The following is a 12,509-nucleotide window of genomic DNA, read 5'->3' as shown; positions in this document are numbered from 1 at the left end:
AGTTGTAGGGGAAGCAGTTTTCTCTGTGACCTCACTTCTATGATGGATCTAAGAAGAGATGTGGTCGGTTTGATCAGCTTTGTTTTTCTTATGTGGATGGGAATGATGACTTCCAAGCTCCTTATATGCCAGATCAGAAACCAGAAGTCAAGTTGCCATATTTTAAAACCTTTACTTACTGCCAGTATTCACAAGGTATATAATAAAGTGAATTCTCTTCAATATATAATATATGTATACTTACCAAATAGCTAAAATAGGAAGACACAGATTAGGTATTTAAATAGCAGGAGCATAAGGCACTGGAGTTACGAGACATCAGAAATATGTTTTCTGCTACACAGAGGATTTGCAACTTGAGTTTCTCTCATAGTGAAATGGGAAAAGTTCCCCTGTCCCCCTTGGAGGTGAGCGATGGGGCCGTGGCTTGCTTCTTCGGTGCCCTGCGGCTCACACCTCTAGGGGAGCATACAGATGGGCAGGCTGTGGGGCTCCAACCCCATGGCAGTGTTTAGGGGTGAGTCTTCACAGCTGAATCCCCAGTGGCCTTACAGGTGCTCTTTTAGTTTGCCATCTGTAGTTGGCTTGTAACTAGCTCAATTAGACCTTCTGCTTTATCACAAGGACAGGGCTTTTTCTGTATCCTGGGTTCTTGCTTTGTCATACCAGAAGAATCAGATCATATATGGGCCTGGAGAATTGAGTGCAAAGTTTTACTGAGTGGAAGTAGCTCTCTGCCAATGGGGGAGCCAGAAAGGAGATGATTTTCCCCTGGAGTTGGATCTCTTGGCGGCCCCAGCTCTCCTCCAACTGCCATAGCCAAAGACTGCCCCAGCCAAACTTTGCCTCATCTCACTGGTTAAGGGCATGCTGGCATGCTGGCATCTGTCGGTGTGCTCTTCTGCAGGCGTGCTCCCCCAGTGTCCTCTAGCCATCGGCCACTTGTGCCTTCTTCTGCTGATGTGCTCCTCTCAATGTCTGGCTGCCTGTATGTCTGCCCGCTAAGATCCTGGGTTTTTATAGGCCTAGGATGGGGGCATGGCGGGCCAGGGTGGTCTTGGAAAATGCAACCTGTGGGTGCAAAAGCAGGAGTGCCTGTCCTCACCTACATCCATGGGGGTGGAGTCCTAGCCAAGGCTGCCTTTCTATACCCAGCACTTTCCTGTCCCCACTCCCATATCATTTAAAGGGACCATACTCTTCCCTTCCCAGCACTTCTGTATCAATACAATATTTAATACGGTGTTTGTTGTCATTTAATGAATACATATTTATGTGAAATATTCCACAGAAATTTCATGGACATCTGATTTCTTACCTTTTTGATTCCTGAGAAAAGTTACACAAAACTTAATGGGGGTTTGTGGTCACCATAATGGAGGAATAGCTTGCTTGTTGGCATCAGGAAATAGATGTAAAGAATCACTAATAATTTGTGTTTCTTTATGTTACACAAAAACATACCCTTGGCATTCTAAGCAGTTTTAAGGCTGCCTTATCTGAGAGCTGCTTGGTCATCTGCTAAAGTTTTCTTTTCTAAAATATTTACTGAAATAAATTGCTGCATGCCAACTCTCCCACTCATTCCCTATCACCCCCTGTTCTTGCACATTCCATGTATGAGGAAAGGAAAAACCCAATATTAGGAAGAAAATAGAATGCATTTTTCTGAGTATAGTAGAATAATCATTTTTCTCTTCCTACTCCTTCATTTTAATGTAGTACAATACAGAGTATACTAGAGCCCCAATGTTTTGAGCTGTGATAATCCAAAACATGTTAACTGACTATAAATGCTGTAGTTGCTGTGGGTAGATATAGCTAAGGTTTTAATTGGATGGTTGCTGCCTTGTAATTTAATTTTTTTAAAAGACTTGTTAGCTCTTGACAGAACTATAGTGAATTCTTCACCAACTTATGGAGCGTCAGAGTACTGGCAAACTTCTAAGGTAGCTTTCAAAACAAGGAACCCTGATTTACAGAAGAAAAGACACTTTTCTGTTAATTTTATTTGCCTTCTCATCTACTATTTTCTCACATAGCACTGATTTTTTTGTAATGCTGTTTGTCTCTGGAATGGGTTACTTTGTTTTTGCTCCTGGCTTTTTTTGGCGACAGAGTTTCGGTCTTTTTGTCTAGGCTGGAGTACAATGGTGTGATCTCAGCTCACTGCAACCTCCGCCTGCTGGGTTCAGGCAGTTCTCCTGCCTCAGCCTCCCAAGTAGCTGGGATTACAGGCAGCCACCACCATGCCCAGCTTATTTTTGTATTTTTAGTAGAGACAAGGTTTTGCCATGTTAGCCAGGCTGGTGTCAAACTCCTGACCTCAGTTGATCCTGCCTGCCTTGGCCTCCCAAAGGGCTGGGATTACCAGCATGAGCCACTGTGCCCGGCCTTTTGTTGTTGTTGTTGTTTTGAGAGGGAATCTTACTCTGTCTCATGAGCTGTAGTGCAGTGATTCTATCTCGTGTCATTGCAACCTCCGCCTCCTAGGTTCAGGCAATTCTCCTGCCTCAGCCTCCCAAGTACCTGGGATTACAGGCATGCACCACCACACCCAGTTAATTTTTGGATTTTAGTTGAAACGGTGTTTCACATTTTTGGCCAGGCTGATCGTGAACTCCTGACCTGAAGTGATCCACCCACCTCAGCCTCCCAAAGTGCTGGGAATTAAAGGCATGAGCCACCATGCTTGGCCTTCAAATGTGTTATTTTGGACATGTATGCAGTTACTATAGATTTGTAACAACACTCAGGTTATTTCTACAATGATCTAGGTAGTAGTGAGATAACAGTGAGTACAACAGATGTCATCTCTACTGTCATGGCTCTCTAGTGGAGGACATATATACTGTACAAATAGGTGTATATGATACCAGGTGCTCTGTGGAAAAAGCAAGCAAGAAAAAAGCAAATGATGTGGGAGAATTGGGGATATTAATCTATATAGTGTGTTCAGGGAAGGCCTCTCAGATTAAGTGCTATATAGGTACAAGTTTAAGGGAGTAAGCTACACAGACACCTAGGCCCAGCATTTTACTCAGAGGGACTAGTAAATGCAAGATTGGGTGTGTGAGCAGAACATCAGAGAAGGCAGAGTGGTTTTGAGGCATGGCGCCAGTGGTGGGAATGTGGTCAAAGAGGTAACCAAGGGCCAGTTCATGTTTAGCCCTCCAGGTCATGAAAAGACTTTGTTTTTTATTCTTGTGAAACAGGAAATCATCGAATGGTTTAGAGCAGCACACCAAAGTATGTGGAAGAACACAAACTTTTTCTAGTGGTTTGACTTACTGTTTGCTCAGACTGAGAGCACTGACAAACCAGACTGCACACTGTAGGCCAGTGAGCCACCTCACTCCTTCATGCACACTCAGTCTCTTCAGCTCTCTGGAGCTGAGTATGGAGTCCGTTCTGCAATAAGGTTGCGTATGGCCCTCCAGTGGCTTTTCTCTCTGCAGTTTGTTGTTTGATGCATGGTTTTAACCTATAATAGTTGGAGTTGGGGCATGAGGATGTGTGCAAGTGATGGTGCTGGACTTGCCACAATGAAACAGGAAGTGCACTGTGCTTGGTGTTTAGACAGTTCAAGGTTTTTTCAAGGGAAGTGGCTGAGGAAACCGAGTCGGGATAAATCAGTTAGACAGCTAGGGATTGCTATAAGACCTTAGACATTTTAGAAAACATCAAAATCATTTACTGCAGCCTCAGAGAATGAACCAACAATTCCGTGAAAGGTGGCTAGAGGAAACTCTAGCTGAGGGCACTCCATGAGGGGATTTATGTAAAACAGAAGAGTGATTGCCCAAATATGATGGATCTCCATAGCTACTATGCTATAATAACTTCAGATGGCATTTGTATAGAACTTCCATTTTCATGAACCACATTTTACAGCCTAAATTAGGTATGAGTATAGTAAAAGTGTCATCTTTTTTCCTTTTTCTGAAAACACAAATGTGCATGTTCCTGATTTAATTTCACACAGAATCACATTATAAAACTGTAGTCATCTCAAAACACTTAACTAAATGAATTTATTTAATAAAAGAAGAAAATTAGCCTTATCAGTTGAGAAATGAAAAATAACCCTACTTTTTAGAAAAACATCATGGAAGACTGATTCAAACGTTTTAACTGTGCTACTAAACCTAGAAATTCTAAAGACTAATATACTGGAACTACCTCCCCTGCCTTAGGACTGACTACCCTATTTTCTTACAGATATAGTCACTTTGGAATGTAGTAGATGGTATTCACTGTATATTGTACTTCTTCAGCTCCTTTAACTGTGAAGATAGTTTGAATTTGGCTGTATGTACTCAAAAACAAACTAGAAAGGCTCTTTTCAAAACTCCGAAGCAGACAGGTTCTGGTGTTCCAATATTGTTGTCTGTGTGCTTAACCAATAGGAACTCTTGTAAGCTAGTGTCCATAGCATTCAGTATGAGTTCAAGATGGGGAAAAGGGGTAAGAAGGCAGCAGAAAGCTATTTATGTTTTGAAAGTATAATGCTTTTATAAGTTTGTAAATGTTAGAAAAGGAATTTTGCTTTAATGCTTTTCTGTTCAGATTGGAGGTGTTTTGTTTTGTTTTGTTTTGTTTGTTTTTGTTTTTAACTACATACTTCAAGAGGAAGCAAGCTATTTCTTAGTAAACCATGTAGTTGTTGCAATTTTTAGTTACTTAAAATGTGACATCAGCAAAAGAAATCAATAATAGTCTTTAAAACAAAAATTAAATCTTTTTTCAAACTGTGATATATTTGATAGAAAAAATAGAAAACAGGCCAGGTGCAGTGCCTTGCACCTGCAATCCCAACACTTTGGGAGGCTGAGGTGGGAGGATTGCTTGAGCCTAGGAGTTCGAGACCAGCCTAGGCAACATAGTAGGACCCCGGCTCTACAAAAAAATTTTAAAATTAGCTGTGTGTGGTTGTGTGTGCCTGTAGTCCCAGCTACTTGGGAGGCTGAAGTAGGAGGATTGCTTAAGCATGGGAGGTTGAAGCTGTAGTGAGCCAGGATTGCACTACTGCACTCTGGCTTGGGCAACAGAGCGAGACCCTGTCTCAAAAAACAGATTATGTATCTGTATAATATGTAATAATATACAACAATAAACAGATTTAAACTCCTACCCAATATAAATGGCCTATTGGTGGACATTTGAGTAGTTTCTAGTTTTAAGTGTTTTTTTTTCTATTACAAACTATGCTGTAAATTCTTGTACATATCTCACTATATACATGGCTTTGAGTATACTTGTTTCTGTAGCATATATATATATAAAAGTGGAAATACTGAGTTGTGGGGTGTGGGCATTATCAATTTCACAAGATAGTGCCAAATTATTTTGCAAAGGGATAATTGCTCCCTCATTAATGTGGTACAGTTTCACTTTCACAACATCTTCATCAATGCTTGATGTTTTCTCACATTTTAATTTTTGTCAGTCTGGTGGATAAGGTGGGATTTCATGGTATTGTTCTTTTCTGACTGCTATTGAGGTTAAGCAAAGCACTTCTTCATGTGTTTGTGGCTCAGTATGTTTTCCTCTTGTGTGAAAGACATGCCTGTTTATGTCTTTTGTACATTTAAAAATTTTCTAATTTATTCATAGACTTCCCTTTTATGTTCTGAATACAGAATCTTTATTGGTTATGTGTGACTTAGCAGAGTACCTTTTTTGGCTTATATTTTTGTGCTTAAAAACGTTTTCTTACCTCTCGGTCATAAGGATAATTCACCAAATTTCCCTGTAAAAGTTGAATAATTTTGCCTTTTACATAGAAGCCTCAAATAGATTTTCGAGGAAGGGATTTAAGTATATTTATTTTCCATATGGGGAACCAACCCTCTGTCCCACAACGACTTAATAAGAGGTCTTTCTCTACCCCACTGGTATGTACTATACGTTATCAGGCTTCCACATATGCATGAGCCAGACTCTAGATTCTGTTTTCACCATTTGTTCTTCCTGATGCCAATACACGATGATACACAGTGTCTTCTATTTGCATTAATATTGTTTTGATATCTGGGAGGTCAGATCCCTTTGTCTTTTTTCACCTTTTGTAGTGTTTTGCCAATCTTAGTCCTTGACTATTACATATCAATTTTAAAATCAGTTTGTCAGGTTTTTCATAAGGCCTGTTGGGATTTCAGTTAGACCTGTATTGAATCTCTATATAATTCCCATTTGTGAAACTGGTGTGTCTTCATTTTTAAACTATTTCCATAAAGGCTTTTTTTAAACTTAAGCTTTTAAACATATTCAGAAGTAGACAATAGTATAAAGAACTCCATGTACCCATCTCTCAACTTGAAGAACTTTAATTCTTGTTTGATCTTCACCTTATTCCATCCACTTTATCCTTTCCTCTATTATTTTAAAGCCAAATGTGAGACGTTATATCGTGTCCATAAATATTTCAGTATCCCTAAAAGATAAGGACTCACAATGTAACCACAATACCATTTTAATGCCAAAAATTAATAATTTGAAAGGATTTTACGTATAAATGTACAGTATAGTTATGAAACAGATATTATGAAGCACATATTATTCATTAAGAAATAGGATATTGCCAGCACCCCAGAAGCCTCCTTGTGCCCTTTCCAATTACACACATCCCTGTTCCAGCACCTGGAGGAACTGCTGTCCTGATTTTTATGGTAATCACACTTCCTTGTTGTGTTTTATGATTTTACCAATTTATATGTATCCCTAAACTATATAATTTAGTTTGCCTGTTTGAACTTTAAATGGAATCATTACTGGTTGTAATCTTTTGTGTTTTCTTCTTTAATCCAGTGGTAGCTGGGACTACAGGCACGTGCCACTATGCTGGACTAATTTTTGTATTTTTAGTAGAGACAGAGTTTCACCATCTTGGCCAGGCTGGTCTTGAACTCCTTACCTTGTAATCTACCTGCCTCAGCCTCCCAAAGTGCTGTGATTACAGGTGTGAGAATTTTTGTACTTTTAGTAGAGAAGGTGTTTCACCATCTTGGCCAGGCTGGTCTTGAACTCCTGACCTTGTGATCCACCTGCCTCAGCCTCCAAAATGCTGGGATTACAGGTGTGAGCCGCGGTGCCTGGCCCCACTAGGTAGTTTTTTGATCCTCTCCCTCTTCCTACCCTCTACCCTCACATTGGTCTTGGTATCTGTTGTTCCCCTCTTTGTATCCATGTGTACTCAATGTTTAGCACCCACTTATAAGTGAGAACATGTGGTATTATGTTCCTGTGTTAGTCTTCTTAGGAATATGGCCTCCAGCTCCATCCAGGTTGCTGAAAAGGACATGATCTAGTTCTTTTTTATGGCTGTGTGGTATTCCGTGGTAAACATGTATCATGTTTTCTTTATCCAGTCTACCATTGATGATCATTTAGGTTGATGCCATGACTTTGTGATTGTGAATAGTGCTGCAATGAACATATGTGTAGATGTGTCTTTATAGTAGAATGATTTATGTTCCTTTGGGTATATACTCATAAGGAGGTGCTGGGTCAAATGATACTTCTGTTTTCACTTCTTTGAGAAATTGCCATATTGCTTTCCACAGTGGCTGAACTAATTTACGTTGCCACCAGCAGTGTATAAGTGTTCCCTTTTCCCTGCAGCCTTACCACCATCTATTATTATTTGACTCTCTCTCTCTCTATATATATATAAATTATATATAAAATATATATAATTTTCATATACAAAATTATATTTCATATATATGAAAATTATATATATATAATTTATATATATATGTATATGGAAAAATTATATATATGTACTTTTTTTTTTTTTTTTTTTTTAAAGACAGAGTCTTGCCCTGTTCCCCAGGCTGGAGTGGTATGATCTTGACTCACTGCAACCTCTGCCTCCTGGGTTCAAACAACCCTTGTGCCTCACTTAGCCTCAAGAGTAGTTGGGACTATAGGGGTGTGCCACCACATCCGGCTAATTTTTTGTGTTTTTGTAGAGATGGTGTTTTGCCATGTTGCCCAAGCTGGTGTCGAACTCCTGAATTCAGGCAATCAACCTACCTCGGCCTCCCAAAGTGCAAGGATTACAGGCATGAGCCACCCCGCCCAGCTGGACTTTTTAATAATAGTCATTCAGCTGTTAATCTTTAGAGGCAGTGTTTCTAAACCAGTAAGCCATCAGTATCACTTGAAATCTTGTTAGATATGCAAATTCAAGCCCCACCCCAAACTTGCCCAGTCTGAAATTATTCTGTGACTGGGGCTCAGAAACCTGTGTTTAACAAACCTTCTGAGGATTCTGATGTACACTACAGCTTGAGAACCACTGCTTTAGAGGTTCTACCCAATATAAAAACTAAAACAGTGACAACAGTTAAAACCTTTCTGGAGCACACAGCATTTCTATGAAACAGAAAATTAATTCAGCAAATAAGTATTTTTCATGCAGAAATGTAAACTCCATTAGAATTGGCATTACATTGTTTACACCTTCCAAATATAATAGGTTCTTGAGAAATACTTGGTGAGAATATTAGATAAGATAAACAATTTTTAGAGAACTGAGCTGACATTGTTTCTTTAAAAAAGCCTTTTATTCATTCAACAGTCATTTATTGTCTACTATGTGTCAGGCACAGCTACTGTTACAGAAGAACTCTTAGTAGTGTAGGAAAATCAAACTGTAAGCAAGTAAGTTACAATACATGTTTAAAGTACTATAATTGAAATAGGAGCCATATGCTCTGAATGTTCAGAACAGGAAATATCCAACATCCTTAACTCAGAATGTTGTGTTTGAGCTGGGTTTCAAAGAATGAGAAGACCGTTGCCAAGTAGGGAGACTTGGGGCAAGGGCATTTCATATAGTTTGTTGACATTACTACCATAAAAGGTATTTTTGTTTTTTGTGTCAATGAATTCCACTAGGAAGATCGTTTTTACCAAAAAAATTTTTATTAGCCTTTTTTCCTGTACTGTGAACTAGATTGATTAACTTGGAAGCAGCTCATACACCCAGGGAACCACTGTCACTGGCATCATAGAAAAAAATAACGGCTTGTTTTAGAAATGCCTCGTTCCTCATTATACTGTTAATATTTCAAAAAACTAATGCAGCTTATTTCAGAGGTTTCCAGACTTCCCCTAACAATTCTGTAAGTTGTTCATGGTGCCGCTAGGCCAAGAGAAATACTGTATAGACTTGTTTGTTTATTTATTAATTTTTTTTAGACTGAGTTTTGCTCTTGTCGCCCAGGTTGGAGTGCAGTGATACAATCTCGGCTCACTGCAACCTCCGCCTCCCGGGTTCCAATAATTATTCTGCCTCAGCCTCCTGAGTAGCTGGGATTACAGGCGCGTGCCCTGACACCCTGCTAATTTTTGTATTTTTAGTAGAGACAGGGTTTCGCCATAATGGCCAAGCTGGCCTTGAACTACTGACCTCAGAAGATCTGCCCTTCTTCAGCCTCCCAAAGTGCTGGCATTACAGGCGTGAATCACAGTGCCTGGCCGAGATTTGTTTATTAACTAATTTGGTACAAACAACTTAGTAAAGATTTATGTCCCAACAACTTATTTGCCTTGAAAAAAATAGATATAAATTGAAAGGACAACTATTTTTAACTCTTAAATAACCAGTTACATACTTACGGTGTGTTTGTGCCTGTTAGGATTATACAACTTCTCAAACTGTGGAATCAGACTGAACACCACCACCTTCTTTTCAGGTTCCATGTTGACTTTTGCATAGTGCTTGAGTTTTTTTCACAGCAACCACTGAAAACTCAGCTTCACAAAGATATGCTGTTGTAAAGAATGTATGCTCTCATATTGAAGTTACAAATTATCTGAAGCTAGTAGTTCACACAGTGTCAAACACAGATTGAGCATCACTGTGTTTCCCTCAAATCGAAAATACTCTCTGACACCGCTGGGTTTTGCTGGGATGCCTCGATATAATTTGGAAATAGTGGGCTTATTAGATATAATTCATGGATGTAGGGATTCAGTTACACAACTCAGCTGACTTTCTTTAGGTCATGAAGTTGAGTCAGTAGCGTAGCTTTAAGCCTTTCATTTACTTTGGCCACATTTGCACAATTGCTATGTTATACCCTGAAATTTCCAGCTTTTTCCACCATACCAGATGGCAGGTATCTTAATCTACTTCTAGAACTACCTCAGGCTGTACTATCTTGTACTCTTACTGTAGGCCTTGATGAGATCTGGCCTTTATTTGCTTCTCAGTGATGTGTTTGCACACTAAGCTGCTCAGAGGAATAGTCTTTGGGGAAGTTTTAACTTTTGAGTGATTAAGTTATTACTGTTTTCTACAAGCTACAGTTGATCCACATGTCCAAAATGCGAGGGACATAGAATATGGTTATATACATAGTTGTTTAGATAAGGATGCAAACAAGGTTAACACAGTAGCAAATCCTTTGAAATTAACATGTTTCTCTCCTCCTTGCATATACTCCAAATTATATTAGTTCATTATCTTTAATAATTATGATATAATTATGTAAAAAGTCATGGCAAGAGACATTTTGCCTAATGTCCCCTCCACACTAACACGACAGTTTATTTGGGGCTCTGGTGCTTTGCCTTATGCAGAATAAAAGTTAATATTTTAAGGATGGTAAGTATTCAGATGGTTGACGTTCTTAACAAAGTTCCCTATAAAAAAAATTGTCTCCAGGAAACACAGTGACTCTGCTACAGACAACAGTTAATACATATCAGAGCAGAGTGCACCGTTTCCTGTTTTTCTTTGTGGAGGTCCAACTCTGGAATTCCCCTTGTTTGCCCATGACTATTGTTTTTTTCTTCTTCTTCCTTTGAAACAGAGTCTCACTCTGTCACCCAGACTGGAGTGCAGCGACATGATCTCAGCTAACCGCAGCCTTCCCCTTCGCCCCTGGGGTCCAAGCAGTTCTCCTGCCTCAGCCTCTCGAGTAGCTGGGATTACAGGCGCCTGCAATCATGCCTGGCTAATTTTTTTTTAGTATTAATTTTTACATGGTTATTGGGATACAGGTGGTATTCAGTTACATGACTAAGTTCTTTAGTGGCGATTTGCGTGATTCTGGTGCACTCATCACCAGAGCAGTATTGCAATGCACCATATTGGAGGTCTTTTATCCCTCGCCCCTGCCCCACTCTTCCGGTACCCCAAGTCCCCAAAGTCCATTGTATGATTCTTTTGGCCTGGCTGATTTTTGTATTTTTAGGGGAGACAGGGTTTTGCCAGGCTGGTCTTGAACTCCTGACCTCAAGTGATCCGCCCACCTCAGCTTCCCAAAGTGCTGGGATTACAGGCATGAGCCACCATGCCCAGCCACCCATGACTATTAATTCAGCGCACCAAACAAGTGTGTCATTCCTTAAATGTCCATGTTGTGCCCAAAAATACTGTATTTTTATATTTTAGAATATTTAATTATATTTAAATCCAGGTTTTTGATAGAGTGTTACAGGAAAGAGTGTAAAGAACATCTCCACCTGTGTCTGGATCCACCTTTTCCGCCTTCTCAGGAACCTTGTAATGTTGACAGTCAACATTCTTTGTGTTCACTTTTTCTTTTTTCTTTTTCTTTACCTCTTTTACTGGATCCTTCTTATTAGAAATCGAGCGTAATGAATTCTCTGCCATCTTACAGGGGAGAATTCAGTCTGTCCTCATTTCCTTTTCTCCTTTGAGCTACTGACCTGTCTTCTTCCTGTCCAGAAGGCCATACTTTTCTCCCAAGTTGTCTATTCTCTTACTCCATTTTCTACTTCTTAGACCTACCTTAATCCCCTCCAGTGTGTGTTTTCCCATTACTCCACTGACATGACACTCACTAAGGTGCCCATCGACTTGATATTGCTGAGTCCAGTGCACATACTTCTGCTTCAACTGACCTTTCATCACCTTTCAGCTCTGTTGCCTGCCCCCTCTTGACACTTGTACACACATTCCTGATTTTCCTATTGAGTTTTAGGCTGTTTCTTTTTGGCCTCTTCTGATGGCTTCTTCTCTACCCAACCGCAGAAATTTAGTTTGTCTAGGAAATCTCATTAACTAAGCTGGCGATTCTCTGTCTCTTATCTCCAATTGATATTCTTTTTAGAACCCAGTGAATTGCATACACTCTGCTGAAACCTGGTCTGTGCATATTTCTTAACTCCTCCCTCTTGTTCAGTTACCAAATACAGCCTGCAAGCAAATGCTGTTGATTTTATCTACTGACCACTTCTCGAATCTATCCATTTCTTTCCATCTGTGTTATTAGTAATGGACATAATCCCTTTTCACCAACATTACCCTAATAACTTCTTTTGACCTCTTCTAACCTGTTTTCTACCTGTAGCTATTGTGGAATAGTCTTCTAAAGCTATTTGATCATGTTATTCCTCTGCTTTAAAAGACTTTCAGTTACTTCCCATTGTTCTTGGGAGGATCACACACTTCAGTCCTTCACAGACCCTGTGTGATCTGGTTCTTGCTTATGGTACCATTTTCATCTTAGGTCTTTACCTTTACT

At 39.6% G+C, this 12,509-nt stretch overlaps 1 protein-coding gene across 6 annotated transcripts in view; it reads left to right on the top strand.

The window, feature by feature from the left end:
- Positions 1 to 12,509, top strand: part of CDC42SE2 (CDC42 small effector 2) — a 96,987-nt gene that overhangs the window by 70,620 nt on the left and 13,858 nt on the right. The window lies entirely within an intron of this gene.

The sequence above is a fragment of the Saimiri boliviensis genome, chromosome 1, assembly GCF_048565385.1.
Source record: "Saimiri boliviensis isolate mSaiBol1 chromosome 1, mSaiBol1.pri, whole genome shotgun sequence".
NCBI classification, from domain to species: Eukaryota; Metazoa; Chordata; class Mammalia; order Primates; family Cebidae; genus Saimiri; species Saimiri boliviensis.
The sequence above is the reverse complement of the archived record's forward strand: the minus strand, read 5'-3'. Positions and strand labels throughout refer to the sequence as shown.